The sequence below is a fragment of the Crocuta crocuta genome, unplaced genomic scaffold (assembly GCF_008692635.1).
Source record: "Crocuta crocuta isolate KB4526 unplaced genomic scaffold, BGI_CrCroc_1.0 scaffold862, whole genome shotgun sequence".
In the NCBI taxonomy this organism is placed as follows: domain Eukaryota; kingdom Metazoa; phylum Chordata; class Mammalia; order Carnivora; family Hyaenidae; genus Crocuta; species Crocuta crocuta.
The window spans coordinates 1,607,397-1,624,200 of NW_027529584.1; the positions used below are offsets into that span (position 1 = coordinate 1,607,397).

Here is a 16,804-nt window from a genome sequence, read left to right on the forward strand (position 1 = left end):
CTGAAGCAGCTCCAGGCTCCGAGCTGTCAGCACAGAGCCTGATATGGGGTTTAAACTCACAAGCCCTGAGATCATGACCTGAGCTGAAGTCAGATGTGTAACGGACTGAGCCACCCAGGTGCCCCTCCTTGTTACCGTTTTAAACAAATGTCTAAGGAATCTAACTTTTGTATTAATTTTGAATGTGCTTTTAAATTACTTTTGAAAGAGAGTCAGAGACAGAGCTTGAGCAGGGGTGGGGCAGAGAGAGAGGGAGACACCGAATCCGAAGCAGGCTCCAGGCTCTGAGCTGTCAGCACAGAGCCCGATGCGAGGCTTGAACTCACAAACCATGAGATCATGACCTGAGCTGAAGCCGGACGTTAACTGACTGAGTCCCCCAGGCACCCCATTCAGTATCACTTTTAATCTAAGAGTTCACATGAGCAATCTTGTAGTGTCTGCAAGAACACAGTACGAGTTCTCTATTACTGTGCGACAAATTAGCCCCCAAACTTTGTGGCTTAAAACAAGACATGTGTATCATCTCCAAGATGCCTCTGCAGACAGCGACTGCCTCCACAACTCAAATGGGAAACAAAAGAGGTCAACTTCCATCTTGTCCAATCAGGGATTTGGGGAGGGTCTCCTTCACAGCCACGGACCCTTTTGCTTGAACCGCTCCGCACCTGCACAGTGACAGCCATCTGCCGGGTGCAGACATGTGAGCAGTGGAGGGGCTCAGCCCAAAATCCGGCGGAGTATTAAGGTGACTTGGCTTTTATCTCTAACTGAAACCTCAACGCTTCCTCCCAAGGTGGAAAATTAAAGGCATGATGGATGAGGTGCCGGGGCCATTTAGCTGGCCTAGTTTACACAGCACTGGCGAGGAAATACGGCACCCGAGATGGAACAGGTAAGGAATAATAAGGACCACTTAGGAAGAATTAATGTGATGTGGAGAATGGAAAGAAGAAAGGTATTCGGTTGCCGGGAAAAGGCACAGAGATCGCCTTCAGAACCACTTGTCACTGGGTCTTTGAGGAGAGAACCGAGTCAGGGGTCTGAAGGACTTATTTAAAGTTATCAGGATAATCTCTCCATGCTAAGAGCCTGCCTCGCTTCCATATTTTTTTTTCCTTTCAAGAAGTATGGCTGTATTTCCTCCTGAACAAAGCCCTCAAATGCTTCTGCCCACTTGGGGAGCTGGGCTGTCGTTTCAGAAAGCGTGGTGGTGCTAGCTGATGTGACGATGGGAGAGGAGAGGGTAGGTGGGGTGTCTGGTCGTGCGGAGGCTTGTGGAGGAAGTTCACGGTGGGTAACAGAGCCCTCTATCCTCACCTGGGCCCAATGTACGAGCTGTCTATGTCTTCTCTGACCACCCCCTCCCCATCTGTTTTCTATAGATTCACCAATAATATTGTTCACGTAAATGTGATTGTACCTTCATGCTGCTTGAGATGTTTTAAAGCCTTCTCTTTGTTCTTCAGATAAAGACCACAACACACCTCTGTGGTCCTGGCATCCACCACCTCCGTTCTCCCCACTTCCCCACGGGCTGGGCTTCTGTGGGCTGGTGTGCCATCTTGGATCCTGAGAGTGAGGGCATCCCCTAGTGGTAACCCTTCCCAGACTCCTACGAGATGAACACGATGTTTTCCTGAATGTATGCTGCCTTAAGCAAGGCTTCTTTTGGCAGCAATTGACCCATAGCCTAAGGAATTCGTGCCCTGGTTACGAGTTCGTTAGCTCCACACACCTCTCCGTGGCATCTGCCAATGTTGTGATGAGATATCTCCTGGAGTCATTGTGGAGTTGTTTTTCATCTTTTCAAATGGACACTGAATTCTGTGAGGTCAGGGCCTATGTTTGTCTTGTGATCCCTAATATTCTCAGGGTCTGGCACGTCCTCAGTAATTGATTATTGAGTACAAATAGAAAAATTCATGTTGTGAACTGAGACCCTCCAATCAGGCCTTCCAATCGGGCTTATGCAGTCCCAAGCTTCCCCCGTGGGGGTTTCANCGCCAATGTTGTGACGAGATATCTCCTGGAGTCATTGTGGAGTTGTTTTTCATCTTTTCAAATGGACACTGAATTCTGTGAGGTCAGGGCCTATGTTTGTCTTGTGATCCCTAATATTCTCAGGGTCTGGCACGTCCTCAGTAATTGATTATTGAGTACAAATAGAAAAATTCATGTTGTGAACTGAGACCCTCCAATCAGGCCTTCCAATCGGGCTTATGCAGTCCCAAGCTTCCCCCGTGGGGGTTTCACAGGCATTCAGGATGCGATACCTAAAGATCCCCTACTTCCCAAGATTTTGGCAGCCTTTCTGCTCCCTGCAGGCTCTGGGCGGCCTGACCTGAAATACCAAGATGAAGCGGAAGTGCGTTTCCTCAGGACTAGCAAGGTTCAGGCTCGGGCAGAGCCCTGAGATTCTTGCCAACTGGAATGTCATCTGAAGAAAATGTCCGTCTGTCTGCAGCACTTAGCACAGCACTGGCATATACAAAGGGCTTCATGAATCCCTCCCTGGGTGAGCACCACGTCGCCTCTCCTTTACTCCAGCCCCGGAGACGATGAGCATGGGAGGGGAGGGCAGGTGCAGGGGAAGCCGCATTAGAGCTCGACGGTGGGCTTGGGTTCCGCCGCTGCCCTTCCCACAGCCTGGGGACGTCCCTCCCTATCTCCAAGGACGCCATTTGTCCAACACAGACTCCCTCAACTTATTCCTTCATCTGCGCAATGAGGCCACATGCCCCAGCCCAACATAGCGCGACAACATCATTCGTGTATCCAGCCGTTCAGCAAATGGCCCTCACGGTCTTAACACAGGGGCCCTCTGATCCTGGCTCCTCATCTAAACCACAGACAACATGACCCAAGTCAACATATCATTGCAAAGGTCATTCGTGTGTTGGTTCACTGGGTGAGTATTTCAGTCCCTGCTCCGGGCCAGGAACTGATCTAGATATAAACACAGAGGTGAAGACATGTACTAGTCCCTGCCTTCCCTCTCGGGTCTACATTCTTGTGCGGAGGGACGAATCGTAACCAAAAAGTTCAGTTCACACTGGTGAGTTCCAGAAAGAAAGTCAGGCGATCGATATGAGTGGTCACAGACTGCCTCTTTGAGAATACTGCCTCTAAGCTAATACCTAAAAATTAGAGCAATCAACTCATATACAGAGTCCAGTTGGAGGAAATGGCAGGCACAGAGTCCCGGTGGCAGGAACGAGTTCGGCTCACAGAGTAAGAGAAGATGGGTGGTTGATGAGAGAAGCATAGGGTTAGATCGGGTGGGCAGGGCAGAGCCAGATCCCTCAGGGCCTTGGAAGTCAGAGTCAAGAGATTGGGCTCTATTCTGGCTGTGGCAGGAAGCCTGGAACGGTGAGACAATAGGGAGCTTTGTGATCCGATTATGTCTTAAGGAAAGCACTTCAGCTATTCTGAGAAGAATGGACGGCAAGGGTACCAACAGCGAGCTCAGCCTAGGTGAGAATTTACAAGTGACCTAAGGTGAAGCTTGTTCGAGGCACGAGTTACAAACAGTCCCATTCGTATAGCAGACGCACTGCATGCCCAAGGAAGACGGCAGGTCCCAGGGTCAAAAACGCCGCTCCAGAGTTTTCCAGAAGAGACCGAGGTGGCTGCGATCAACACCCTACAGACCCACACAGTGGTTCCCATGTGAAGTATTGCTCTCAGACGACGTGCTGGCCAAGTCGTCCGTGAGGAGACAAAATACGAGCATCACGAGGTCCAAGAGCTTGTCAGCCACTTGTGGGCGAGGGTGACAGTGGCCTGAATTGGCTCAGGGTGACATGTCAGTGTCCACAACATTCACAGAGGCCCACGCCCTTCTACCAGACAGCACACTTCCGGAATTTGCTCCGCAGAGACAGTCACAAAAGTGCAGGCAGCATTTGGACAAGGTTAATCAGAGTAGCATCTGCAAGCAAAGGACAGAAGACCCTAAAAGCCAGTTAATAGGGGTTGGTTTAGATAGTGGATGCTCTGAGCCCATAATAAGCAGATGCTGTAAAAAAAAAAAAAAAGAGAGAGAGAACAAAGACCTTCATGGACTGGTGTGGAAAAATTACAAGATACACGAGTGAGTGGAAAAGAGAAGCAACACTGTTCAAAGCCGAAGTGGGCGAGGGAGTGTGTACGAGTGTGTGTTTCCGTGTGCACAGAATGTCTGGAAAGGTGTGTGATGCTGTGCCCATGTTGGTGGCCGCCGGAAGGGAGTGGGGTAAGTGGAGGGTGGGGGTGGCTTTCTGCGTGTTGCTTTGTCTCCATTTTCAGTTTGGAACTGTGCAAACACACTACCGATCCTCTCCCACTCCTAATAAAAGCAGAAGGGGAAAATGTGCCTCAGTAAAGTGACAGATTATAACCAGCCTTCGACCTTTGGGGTTGGCTTATAAATAGTCAAAGTGAGGAATATTCAACACACAGGCGCCCGCAGGTTACCGCTGTGCCCCCCCTCCCATCTCCGCCATCCCTTATACGCTCAGGGTGCCCTGTGGGTGGAGCAAAGCTCAGAGCCAACCAGCTACTGAGACTCCAAGAAAAGTGCGAGCCAAGGCAATCAGCGGGGGAGACGGGGAGGAAAATGAGCAAGATGGAGCTCCAGTGGAATGCTGGGGACGGTGTCCAAGCCAGCAGGACAGCGTGGCTCTGATTGACACGTGCTACCACGGGAAAGAGTGGTGTGCCTTGTCACAGAGACAATGCAAGGCAGTCCGGGCCACTGCGTGGAGATGTCAGGAGGAACTGAAGGAAGCTTCACTCTGCAAAATATAAGAGCCAGCACTCTCTGTGGGCTCCTATGGTAGACTGACATCTTTAATATCCACGAGTTCTCCGTGACTGATGTACTCTTGTATTTACCTCCTCACTTTCAGAGAAGACCCAGGGAAACGGACTGATTTGTACAAATTCACATAGGTCCCAAGTAGAAGAACTGAGACTTGAATCCGAGTTGCCTGGCTGGCTCCGGAGCCCGTGCTATTATTCAGGGCGCCATATTGCTTCATGGGGTGCTGGGGACAGAGGCACCGCTCGAGGCAAGCTTTAACCATTCGGGCAGCAAAATACATTAAAGTTTTTACAAAGGGAACTATGATGGACCCTTGAACAACGAGAGGGTTGAGGAGCTGACCCCCATGCGGTCAATAATCCATGCATGACTTTGGATTCTGCCATTCCTAACTGCCAATAGCTTGCTGTTGACTGATGATAAACACAGTCCATGAACACCTATTTTGTATTCTATGTATTCTATACCACATTCTTACAAGAAAGGACGCTAGAGAAAATAAAATGCTATTCAGGACATCATAAGGAGAGAATACGTTTACAGTCCCGTGCTGGATTTATAAAAAAAGACCCGCATGTAAGTGGACCCATGCGCTCCAAACCCATGTGGTTCAAGGGTCAGCTGTAGCTCATCCCCACTGCCATTGCCCATTTTCTTGTAAAGACCGGTCAGGTATGAGACGGACCCTCAGGCTGAACCCAAGTCCCTCAATTTAAAGGAGTCACGGTGGATAAAGCCAGTATCTTGCGGCAGCTGGGGTGGGGGGGGGCTGGGGGACTCTGAGCACGTCGGGTATTGTGCAGGGGGCGCGGGCCACCAGTGACACGGCGACCATGCCAGGGAGACAGCTGCGCCACCCACACCTAGTATAAGACGGGGTCTCCGCGGTAAGATCATGAGCCAGCTGCGCGGGTGGAGGCCACGGCCTCCCCTAAAAGTCCATTACTGGTCTGACAAGGGCTCCAGAGACTCCTTAATGTGCTCCAATAAGTCATCTCGGGACAGATGCTGAGAGATATATTTACTTTCTACATTTTCAGTTTGGACCGCGGACCACATGTCAGCCCGTAATGGAAGGAAGAAAATAGAAACCCTTCATTCTGGCCAGAAAAAGCCTTCAATGAGGCTTGGGTGTGTAAAGCCGAGAAGTAGGGCTCTAGAGGCGGGAGCAGCTGGGAACCGGACAGGGCTCTTTGGGGAAAGAAGACAAGCCCTTTCCGATCTCCTCTCCGGGGTGTGTGTTCCGTGCGCTGGGAGGTGCAGGATAACAGAGAACAGGGTTCAAACGCTGGCCTGGCTGCGAGGAGCGGGGGTGGGGGCGCTTCACCCCTCCCCGGGGCCCCGGGTTCTGGTCACGTGCTGAGCAGCCATAAACCACCGTCCAAACTTAGCGGCACGAAATGACCGCTGTGTCTGTGATTCTAGGATTCCGGAAGGGCTGGGCCGGGTGGGGCTGGCTGGACGCCATTCTTGGCCTCGGTCGGGGGTCTTCCCTGGGGTCTCTCCGTGCGGGATAGAACTCGGGGCACTGGCGATGCTTGGCTGTTGGCTCTTTTGTGACCCAGCTCTCCAAGGCACAGGGCCTCACTTGTGCCCACAGGAAGCTGGTCACAAGCGTCACCCATGGTCAAAGGGAAGGACAAAGGCTCCACCTTGTGCGGGCAAGTAGTGACCTCCAGAACAGCACGCAGGCGGGGACGTCGGGAACTTGGCCGTGGCACACCAACCTCTCATACACCGGGCACCACCTGGAAACCAAGTGAGCCCACGTTCGCCGTGGGGGCTCTGGGGAAGCGGGCGGTGACGCGCCAGCGTGTCCTGTGTTGTGAAGGCTCTTCCAGGCACCATGGTGATGACGCCCAGGTCTGACCTTCTCTGTAGGAGCTGGTTTCCTCTGGGGAAGCCGGTCCCCTCCCCCACAGGCAGGCTCGGTGGGATGACAGTCCACGGACGCTGGACGTGTCAACAGTACCACTCAATGCAAGAAACCCAATGGCCATCTATTTCAGACGTCGGATCCACGTCGGATGCCAGAGCCAGCCCTCTGGTGTCCGGGGACATGTCTTCTTCTCTCAGGCCTGTCCTCCCATCCCCAGGCTCTTCTGGGAAATTCTCATCAGATGGGGGGGGTGGTGTCAGTTTCTAGAAATGCCAGAAAACGCCAGTAACCTCAACCATCTTGGGCATTAGCCTCTGGCACAAACCGGAAGTGCGAGAAGACGTCCAGGTGTGCATCCCAGGTGTTGGTGTGCGCAGGTCGTGTGTTTATCGGGCCGTGCGGGAACACTGCTGGCTCCTTCCTCTGGGGACCTGGCACGCACACCCGTGCCATCGACTGGGAGAGTCTTCATTTGGGAAACCTGTGTAGCGTATCTTCTGCAGTATCTTCCAATCCCTCTTAAGGGGAAGACGCAGTCTGGGCAATTTCCTTGAGGGAAAAGCAGATTATCTCTGTGTCCCGTTCCCCGGAGCTCTGCTGAAACCGTTTACATGAAGCAGCTATGAGAACGTTCACATTCCAGAATTCTCCAAAAACAAACAGCTGAGCCTAGTTACAGATGGAAGGTCTGCGACCGGGACCGCGTAGGTGGACACCAACGGGCGTTCTGTTCACCGTTTTCCGTCACCTTTGCTTTGGGAAGCGCCTCTCTCCTTTTACTGCCTGCCTGACTTCTGGTCTCTGCGGCCGAGCTGATGCCCGTTGGGCCCGGGGGCTGTGCGGGCGCTGCTGTTCCAGGGAGAGGGGAGAACGGCGGGTCTGAGCTGTGGTCCAGGGAAGGGTGTGGAACAGAGCACGCCTCCGGTCTAGACCGCCTGGAGAAGGCCGCTGACCTGCCGTCTGGCCCAGCAGAAGCCGGGAGACAGGGGGGTGGGAGTGAGGGACCGCAGGCCACAGACAGACACCCTGGTGGGGCTGCCCCTCAAGAGAGCCGAGGGCAAACACGTGAGGGAGCGACGACAGCCGTGTGTTTGCATCTGCTGGAAGCACAGGGGAGCCTGGGCTTTATCTGCTCAGGAGGGAGCGTGCGGGGAGGAAGCGTCGGGAGCCGAGCCTCTGAAAGTGCTGGCCTCGCTTCCCAGGCCCTTTGAAGGAGCACACGGACTGGGCGGGACGGCTGATTTGCTGCACTCTCCACCCGAACGATGCGGATACGCAGCCGCCTAAAGAATGCGGGTGTGATTTCACCCACAGCAGGGCACGTGACGTGCCCACACGTGCCACAGCGCTCACCTGATTCACCTGCTGCTGAGCAGTGTTCCCGAGCAAGCTGCCTCTTCTCGGATCCGCACAGTGGTTTTTAAAACTCTAGGGGCGCCTGGGGGCTCAGTCAGTACAGCATCTGACTTCAGCTCAGGTCATGATCTCACGGTTCGTGGGTTCGAGCCCTGCGTTGGGCTCTGTGCTGACAGCTCAGAGCCTGGAGCCTGTTTCAGATTGTGTGTCTCCCTCTCTCTCTGACCCTCCCCTGATCGCTCTCAGTCTCTCTCTCTCAAAAATAAACATTAAAAAAACTAAAATAAAATAAAAATAAAAATCTGAGCAAATATTTAAAAGTTGGGAGATTTCACAGGACAGTCTGGATTTTCAGCTTTTCTAGATGAATCCAGAGATGGGGCAATGTGGGGCCTGCATTCTTGCAAGGAAGGATCTGGAGGGAGGGGTGGGTGCTCCCTGTAGGTGTGTGTGCTCTGTCCTGAGCCTCTCCACTCACCTGTCTGTCTCTTTCCTGTTTGCAGCCATGTGGCCAGGCTCTCAGCCAGACGGATGAGTGCCCAAATCTGTAGCCTAGGTTTGCCAGTCTCTAGGGGAATCCTGCCATCTCCCAGGAAGTGGGGTTCCTGGGGAGGGGTCAAATGGGCACAAAGATGCGCACGACCCATTTATTGATACGAAAAAGTTAGCATCTAAGATGTCCTGTGGTAGCAGACTCTCTAAGCAAATTGAGATTCCTCCACTTAATAAGTTGTTAGATAGTCACTTAAATAACTAAGCTTGGGGCAGGTGCTTTGTCCATGTTAGTAAAGGAGATACATCACAGACTGTGACCCCAACTGTAACAAATACATGCACAATGACAGTAACCATTAATATAAGGTATGGAATATGGGTCTAACAAATGTGTCTTTTCTAATTATTTTTCATCTTTATTTATTTTTGAGACAGAGACAGAGCATGAGCGAGGGAGGGGCAGACAGGGAGACACAGAATCCGAAGCAGCTCCAGGCTCTGAGCTGTCAGCATCGACCCAGACACAGGGCTCGAACCCACGAACCGCGAGATCATGACCTGAGCCAAGATTGGACGCTCAACTGACAGAGCCCCCCAGGCGGCCCTAAGAAACGTGTTTTTGAATATGTTTCTCTGAGGGTAAAAGTGAAATATGGGCGCTGAAGATGATAAGGTTAATAAAGAGACCAGGAAGCTGAAGAAGGTCTCAGATTGGAGGTAGTGCGTCTTTAACACCTGCCACACACGGACTCCCCCTCGCAGCCCACAAGCAGGTGCAGAGATTTCTGCTAACACTAGCAACAGGGTTTGCGTGTTTAAATTGTAGTTGTTTACACTCGCCTTTAATTCATGCGGCAGATGGGAGTGTTTCCCATTTATTTGTAGATAGGAAAGTTATTTTAAAAGAAAACTTTTTTTTTTTTTACCATTTGCACAAATATTCAGTTAGATGCTCCCTCCGATTGCCTTTATTTTTATTTTCCTCCCTTGCCCAACGGCATTGACGACTCAGTTCAGGAAACCATGAAAGAGAGGTGCGGAAAAGCAGTACACAAAGCACTTGGACGTATACCGAGCATCACTGCTGCTGAAATGTCTGTGTTTAAGATGCTATGTTCACTTTCCCGAAGAGATTTTAACAGCAAGATTTAAATAACAAAGCCCCAAAGGACATGTTTTAAATGCCCAAGCAAACATATCCGTGAAGGTGTGCTGCAAACAACAGCATGGGGTGTGAGGCTGGCTCGGGGTGGTTTCCTGGCACGTCCCCCCTCAGGGAGCCAGCCTCAGTCACAGCCGTGGAGGCCACAACCCCGACGCGGAGTCCCTGCTCGCCTAAAAGCACGTCCGTGGTCAGAGAAGGGCCGAGTCTTTGGCATCACCCTGAACTCCAGAGAGGAAGGCAGGGGAAAGCGTCAGGCAAGTGTGTGTCGGATGTGAGTGCAGCCCTGGGGTCAGGAGCCCAGGGTCGGGGGCCCTCCCTCCGGGTGGGGGTCACCTCCCAGGCTTTCCGAGGTCTTGCCTGGTCCAGCTCCAGCTACTCACGCTAGCCCTGACACCCAGCTTTGAAGAAAGACCCAGAAGAGGAAAGGAGGTACATGGCCAAGCAGGGGGTGCTCCCTCCGGAATGGAGACCGGGAGCGCCCACAGAGTGGGCCCGGGCTCCCGCGCGTCGGCCACACCTTCGTTCCCTCCCTGCGCACTCGGAGGCCTTTGCTTCCTGCCCCGTTCACTCACACGTGCGGCCCCGGGGTGCGGGCCGTTTGGACAGAGCCACGATCGCACGGCTGGCCTCACAGCCTCTGAGCACGAAGCGCACTGTCGCAGGCTGTTAGCTGAGTTTGCACGATGGCGGAGATGATCACGCGGCTAAAATAGGAACCTAGGGGTTAGAATCGAAATGCGATACAATTAGGCGCGTGTCTGGATCTCAGAGCAACGCAAGCAGGCACGTGTCTGCACCGCCGGCAACCTTCTTCCCGGACCCGAGGGGTGGCGGACAGACGGTGGCCGGGTCCTTGCGCATTTCCGGGCTCCGGGGACAAAGTGCCCCATCGAAACCCAGGTCTTGGTAGACAACCTTCCTCACAACTCTTCCTTTGTGTGTTGTACACACAGAGGCCATTCCCCCAGGAAGGAAGCAGGGGCCCTTATGGCTCTGAGGGTCTCAAGCTGGGTGTGTCAGAAGCAGACCCCGGGACCCCGAGTCCTCGTAAGTGATTGCTGCAGGTAAGCGGGGGGAGAAGGGAGCAGCTCCCCTGAGGGAAGGTGTGTGGTCAGAAACAGCGCCAGCCGCCCCGACCCCGGGGGGCCTTGCAGCGTCTATTACGATTGCAGCCTGTCAGCGTCAGAGGGGACGGTGGCGGGCGTCTGGGCTCCACACCCTTCCATCGTTTGCAAGGACCGAGATGAAAACCCCCAGGCTTTTCCCAGGGGCCTCCGAGAGCAGACAGAAGGGACCCAGGGACTCTGGGAACCCTGACCCCTAATGTGACTGTTCACAGAGAGAGGGCTGTTAGGGAGATAATTCAGGGTAAGTGAGGTCATGAGGGTGGGGTGGGGTCAGATATGACGGTGTCTTTGTAAGAAGAGACATTAGAGCGCCCCCTCCCCCCCACCCCAGGGGCACACAGAGGAAAGACCGGGAAACGAGGTCTCCCCTCGACCAGCCCTGGAAGCACCTTGATCTTGGGCTCCCAGCCGCCAGAACTGTGAGAGGAGGAACGTCTGTCCTTTCAGCCGTGACCTGCGCTGTTTCGTGAGAGCAGCCAGTCGACCTGACCACGGAGGTGCCCGGAGGCGGCGCGAGGGGTTGGAAGGGGAGTCTGGCGGACAGCGTGCGCCACGCGGGGCGATCCGTTGCCTGTGTTTCCCATGATGACAAGAATATGCATACATTGTGTCCCTGTTCTAATCACCGAGGAGAATCATTTAAAATACTGTAATTCTCGGGGCACCTGGGGGCTCAGTCGGTTAAGCACCCTACCCCAGCTCAGGTCACGATCTCACTGCTCCTGAGTTCGAGCCCCGCGTCGGGCTCTGTGCTGACAGCTCGGAGGCTGGAGCTGCTTCAGATTTTGTGTTTCCCTCTCTCTCTGCCCCTCCCCTGCTCGCACTCCGTCCGTCTGTCTGTCTCTTTCATAAATAAACATTAGAAAACAAAATACCGTAATTCTTGTATTTCATGCGTAGTGTACGTACATAAGGAACTAACAGAAGTGCCTTACATGTATACTTTCAAGGATAGCGTTACTAAAAACGAAGGTGAGTTTTAAAAACCCGGAGCGATTTAAAGTCAATTCAGAGAAAACTCTTAGGTGAGCAGCGGGTCAAGACACGGCGTGACACCTTTGCCTGTCCTTTCCATTTTCGAAACCGATTCCACAGCATTCCCAAAAACATCCTCAGGACAGGCTGCTCTTCCGGCGGAACGAGCCGGGACCGTGAGTGTCTAGTGCATCTAAGCACACTCCCGGATACAGGCAGCAGCACACAATTGCCCCTTCATCAACCGGCCTAAGTGAGACGAGGCAGGCGGGTCCAGGTGGCGAGGAGCAGGGGCACACAGCTAAGGCAGGGCCAGCCGAAGCCACTGGTCTGGGGGTCACGTCCCTCCGTTTCATGGCCCGGCCACCTTTCCGGATTAATCTCTGCAAGTCCTTTCTCGGTCACCTGAAGCCAGGTCACGCTCCCCACTCTTCTCTCCCTGAGGTCCCCTGACTTGAGAGCGTGCAGATTCCTGCATATTCCTTCCCCCGGGCCTCCCAGGACAGCGCGCAGGCACCTCCAGAGCCCAGGAGACCCTTCAGGCTGACAGCCAAGGACGGTGCCCAGTGACCCCACCCCCGGCACCCTGCCCTCGGGGTACACCCTCCCCTGGAGCGTGGCCCAGACTTGCTTCTAATAAACAAAATCCAGCAAGAGCGTTCGGATGTCCCTTGTGAGATTAGATTATAAAATACTCTGACCCCCGTTTGCTCGCGCTCCTTTCCTCCCTGGGCCTTCGCACACATGCCTGACCTGACGGACAGGGGCCGCCGGGACAAGAGACCGAGGCCCTCGGTCCTGCAAGCCTGGAGGAGCTGAACGCAGCCGACGGCCCGCTGAGCCCGGAAGTGTGGCGTCTGTGCGGAGCCTTCAGATGAGACCGCGGTTCCTTGCGGAGGTGCTGGCTGCGGCTCAGTGAGAGGTTCTGGAGCAGAGACCCCGGTTCAGATGCGCCTGAATCCGGGCCCATGGAGGCTCCGAGGTAATAACTTGTGCTTGGAACGTGGGGGTGGTTTGTCACACAGGGGTGGGCAGCACGTACGCTTGGCCTTTGCTCCACGGGCAGAGGCAAGTGAGCCCTCCCCGCGCCCCCCGGGATGGCCTGGACCTTCCATGTCGACGAGCATCCTTATTGGAAGTCTGATCTTTCCGGGGCCAGGCCTCCGTGCTGTTTAGGTCCCAGGTGGGGGCGGTCTGGACCGCGGTCAGGGTTCGGCGGACATCGACCTGGCACGGCGCACGGGTGACCGACCCAGGATTTCTACAGACTCCGCGAGGGAGGCAGTGGGCGCTGTGCCGAGAAACAGGCTTTTCCACAACGACAGAACAAAGTCTCACCCTCTCCGCAAACACACCTGAACCCAGAGCGGGCTTCCCGGGAGACGCAGAACGAACAGCGTTTCCTCCGGGACCCGCGGGGCCTTCCCCTCGAAGGGCCCGCCCCCCTCACTTCCAGACTCCTGATGGTGTCACGAAGGACCATTTCCACGTACAGCTTCACTGCTAATGAACGCTTCCACTTTTATTTGCCGATCAACACTAATCTCACAGGTTAGTCAGCCTTTGTGCGCATTTGATTCAGGGGATGTAATCTTGCCTCTGATCTCCTGCTTCCAAAGGCAGAAGCTGGCATGTTTCCTTCTGGTCGCGTCTTCACAAGGCGAAACATTTGGACACCCAGCGCTCGGCCCGCAGGTGTCCTGACGGTCCTCCGGGGGTGACTGTGGAAAAGGCTGCTGTGTGGACCGGGAAACTGCTCAGGGCACCAGATGGTTTCTCTGGCTACCCATGAAAGGAAGGACGCAGGAGAGGGTTTACGATCAAAGAAACGGGCGTTTCTACACAAAGTGGAGAATTTGCAGAATTTTTCTTGGCAGCTTCGTAGCGTCCACTTAAGAAAATGGGTCCGGGGGCGCCTGGGGGGCTCAGGCGGTTGGGCGTCTGACTTCAGCTCAGGTCATGATCTCGTGGTTCGTGGGTTCCAGCCCCGTGTCGGGCTCTGTGCTGACAGCTCAGAGCCTGGAACCTGTTTCAGATTCTGTATCTCCCTCTCTCTCTGACCCTCCCCTGCTCACACTGCCTCTCTCTCTCTCAGAAATAAATAAAAAACATTTAAAAAATTTTTAAAAAAGAAAGAAAATGGGTCCGATGATGCAATGTGTTTTCCTTTAGTGCCGCTCTCTTCAAGAAAATACACAAATAGAATGGATCAGGAGCCCTAAAAATGATTCCAACTTTTTGATTCTAAGAAGCCACCTTAAGTGAAAAGAGAAGGGGATAAAGCTTTATGTGAACGGTAGTTTACTGCTGGATTGTTCATAAAAATAAGAACAATGGAAATGTCTGGAGATGTGGGTATGGTTATTTACAGAATTTAAAATCTATACGATGGGATATCATGAAGCCAATAAAACGTTTTTGAAGACAAGTTACTGTCAAGAGAAAATGTTTCAATAGAAATGAAAGTATCCTCAAACCTATACAGAGATTATGATGCCCGATTTGTAAGATAAATAAACCGACTGCACATTTATTGTATGTATAACCCTCTGGAAGGAAATGAGCCCACCCATTAGTGGGTTATCCATGGGGGACAGGGTATTTACATATTATTTAACATTTTTGCTCTCTCATAACTGTGCTCTACAAATACTCTATGAGGCGTCTGAGAGGCTCAGTCGGTTAAGCGTCCGACTCTTGGTTTTGGCTCAGGTCATGATCCTAGGGTGTGAGATCGAGCCCCACGTTGGGCTCTGTGCTGACAGTGCAGAGCCTGCTTGGGATTCTCTCTCCCTCCCTCTCTGTGCCTTCCTCACTCTTGAAATAAATAAACATAAAAGATAGTCTAAAATGAGTACGTGTGATTTTTATATGCAGAAAGTAATTGCTTTAAGTAATAATCCAGACGTCCATGTAGAATCTCACATAATATGTCCTTCCACACTATTGCCACTGATTGTCATCCCGTCTTCAAATCCTTCCTCATTGAAGACTGGGTCTAATCCCTTACGATTCTGACATCAATGCCAATGTGTGCGTTTTCCCCGAGCAGCGATTCAACACCAGCTGGGGTCCTCCAGTGGGATGCAGTCCTGACTCCGGCCACCCAGAGATGCCGTCAGGTCGCCGAGGTGAGGGGCTCCGTCCCGCAGGGCTGCCCGCCCCCACCCCCCGCCACTGCAGGGACCAGTCCCTGGTCCAGGCTGTCACCGGGCTTCTACGCACCCCCCAGCTATAAACCCCAGGTTCCCATGACCCCCTCCTTGGGTTTGATTGATTTGCTCGAGCAGCTCACAGAATGCAGAGAAACCATTACTGACTTAGGCTAAGGGATGTAACTCAGGCACAGCCAGACGGAGGAGACGCGCAGGGAGAGGTGCATGGAAGGGATGGACCTCCATGCCCTCTCTGGGCACCCCTTGCCCCAAATCGCCATGGGCTCACCCACCTGCAAGCTCTCAGACACGCATTCTTCAGGATTTTTCTAGAGGCCCCACGGCAGAGGCAAGTTTGACTCAATCCCTGGCCGCCGGTAACTCCGTCTCCAGCCCCTCTGCCCTCCTGGGAGGTGCTTTCCAAAAGTCACTTCATTAACCCAGGAAAAGATACCTCTGTTCCCCTCATCACTTGGGAAATTCTAAGGCTAGGAGCTCTGTGCCGGGAGCACGGATGAAGGCCAAATCCATGAAACACAACATCACACCCTTCGTGTGAGAATGGGCACTTGGGAGGAAGCAGCCTCTGACCATGAAGGGAGGGCGAGGGGAGACGGCACAGTGCACGACCTGAGCCTTGGTGCATGGGACGCGCTGGGGCCGGGAGGCAGAGCGAACCACCCTGACAAGCAACGGCTCCCAAGCCGGAACCGAAGGCTCAGACCGGCGCCACGCCCGCCCCCTGCCTGGAGCCGCGAACAGTCCCACCGGCCGAGGTCAGCGCCTCCAGCTCTCCAGGCCGGGTGTTTCGGGGCTCCACCGAGCAGCGGCAGATGTCGGCGGCCGGCCAGCCGGGGGCCCCTCGGGGCAGACGCTTACCTGTCTCGTGTGCCCGGCGCCAGGCGCTGGCACAGCACGGTGGTGGTCGAGTGCTTCCCGCCGCCTCCCGTCTCCTGCTTGACGTCCCAGTGCTGGGGCTCGCTGGTCTGGGCGCCCAAGATGTTCACCCCCTTCTTCACCTTGGCTCTGCGGGCGTGGGGACGGGCGAGAGAGAGCCGCAGCGTTAATGACCCACCTTCGCAAAGGTGCCTGAGCCCCACTGAGCTGCGGCCGCCCACTCCTTGGTCATGTGCACGTTTCGGTGGCCGGTGCGGAGACGGTCAGGGGGATAATCCTGGGGTGGGCAGGTTCAGCGGAACGGGGAGGGGCCCGCGTCTGTGGTGAGGGTAGGGGGGCCCTGGGCATCCCCTACATGCAGAAGTGGCCCCATAAGAAGTCGGGGGAACGTCAGTCTGCCTCGGCCAGCCGTCCTCATCCGGTGGTCACTGAGGAGGCTGGTGGCCGTCAGGAGGCGTGTGGCAATGTCAGGAGACATTTCCGGTTGTAACAACCGGGTGGGGGCGTGCTGTCTTGGGGAGTAGAGGCCAAGGATGCAGTGTAACATCCTACGATGCCCAGCACAGTCCCCACGACACAGACTCATCAGTCCGGAGGGTCCAGAGTGCCGGGCTGGGAAACCCTGGCCAAAGCTCACACCCTGGGTTCACCACTTTGTAGCTGTGCAGTTTGGGCCCAACGACACCCTCTCTGTGCCTCAGTTCATCCCCTACCCCCATAATGGATCTGCTGATAAAGCTGCATGATCAAACGTCTTAACACATATAAAGAGATTAGAATAGTGTGAGCATATAACAAGCACTTAATAAGTGTTCGTTATTGCTACATTACACCAACCTGCTCCGTGTGACTGCCTCCTCCGGGCAGGCCGCCATCCCAAGTACACTGAGTTAGGGCTTGAAACAAAGAAAGACTTCCTCTCCGGGCCGACGTTCTGGCCGCGGCTCA

At 54.0% G+C, this 16,804-nt stretch overlaps 1 protein-coding gene across 1 annotated transcript in view; it reads right to left on the reverse strand.

The window, feature by feature from the left end:
* TMEM132C (transmembrane protein 132C) overlaps positions 1-15,916 on the reverse strand; it is a 115,150-nt gene extending 99,234 nt beyond the window's left edge. The window contains exon 1 of the mRNA XM_077761725.1: positions 15,839-15,916. The gene's annotated coding sequence lies outside the window, so the exon portion shown is untranslated. The remainder of the gene's footprint in view (positions 1-15,838) is intronic.
* Positions 15,917-16,804: the final 888 nt, after the last annotated feature.